General features: G+C 52.8%; 1 pseudogene; it reads left to right on the top strand.

Annotated features, from left to right (window-relative positions):
* The first annotated feature begins 270 nt into the window (after positions 1–270).
* Positions 271–361, top strand: LOC144601538 (U2 spliceosomal RNA; annotated as a pseudogene).
* The last annotated feature ends 733 nt before the right edge of the window (positions 362–1094 follow it).

The following is a 1094-nucleotide window of genomic DNA, read 5'->3' as shown; positions in this document are numbered from 1 at the left end:
AGTTAGTTATTGTCCTTAGCGTAAGTATAAAATTATAAAAGGACTGGACAGGCTAGATGCAGAAAAAATGTTGCCAATGTTGGGTGAGTCCAGAACCAGGGGCCACCGTCTTAGAATAAAGGGGAGGTCATTTAAAACTGAGGTGAGAAGGAACTTTTTCACCCAGAGTTGTGAATTTGTGGAATTCTCTGGAATTTGTGGAAGCTGAAGCAAGAAGCTGCTCAGATCCAGGGTATCTGTACACTGTGGACGGCTCGATTGCCATCGTGTGTTGCTTCTCGGCCTTTTGGCTAAGATCAAGTGTAGTATCTGTTCTGGCACAATCTAATGTTCTTATAAGAACAGTACAAGAGCAGTATTTGCATTGGATCATCGACGAGGAGCGGAGGTCAGGAGCACGTGTCTGGTTTAGGGGTGGATCCATGCTGGTTGGGTAACCAACCTAACACCCTTATCCAGGTGGGATGGCAGCAGCAAGTGGAGCTGGAGGGCAGGGTATCCGGAATACCCTGCGAGTATCGGTGAAGGACCTCAGGGAGGGGACCTCTTTCTCACGGGACCTCTTCATCAAGAAGGTGCTGCTGGAGGCTTGTGGATTCAAGGCCGTGGATATCTTCTGCCTCCAGGACTTCCCAGGTAACGGATATTTCGACGTTACCTTCCAGAACCCGGCGGGATGGCAGAAGTTGCTGCAGGACTTCCGTGAGAAGGGGGATGAAGCCCCGCTGTCGCTCCTGAAGGTGCAGCCACTCTTCACCCTCCCCACCCAGAGGGAACGGATGATCACGGTGCACATGTTTAACCCACATGTGCCCGTCGTGGATGTCCTCACCTTCGTTGCACGCTACGTCGAAGGGGCCGGGAACTGTGTGGACATAAAGGACTTGTTCGGGATCTGGACGAGCAAGAGGCAAGTGAAGGTGAAGCTGAGGGTGGACGGGAAGGGATTCATCATCCACCCTCCCTCGGTGTTCGCTATCGGAGGGAACCGGGGCTACATGACGTACGCGGGGCAGCCCAGGGTGTGCAGGAAATGCAACAAACCTGGGCACGTGGCGGCAGAATGCAGGACAGTCGTCTGCAGAAACTGCAAG

The sequence above is a fragment of the Rhinoraja longicauda genome, chromosome 16 (genome assembly GCF_053455715.1).
Source record: "Rhinoraja longicauda isolate Sanriku21f chromosome 16, sRhiLon1.1, whole genome shotgun sequence".
NCBI lineage: Eukaryota > Metazoa > Chordata > Chondrichthyes > Rajiformes > Arhynchobatidae > Rhinoraja > Rhinoraja longicauda.
This window is presented reverse-complemented; position numbering and strand designations above follow the sequence as displayed.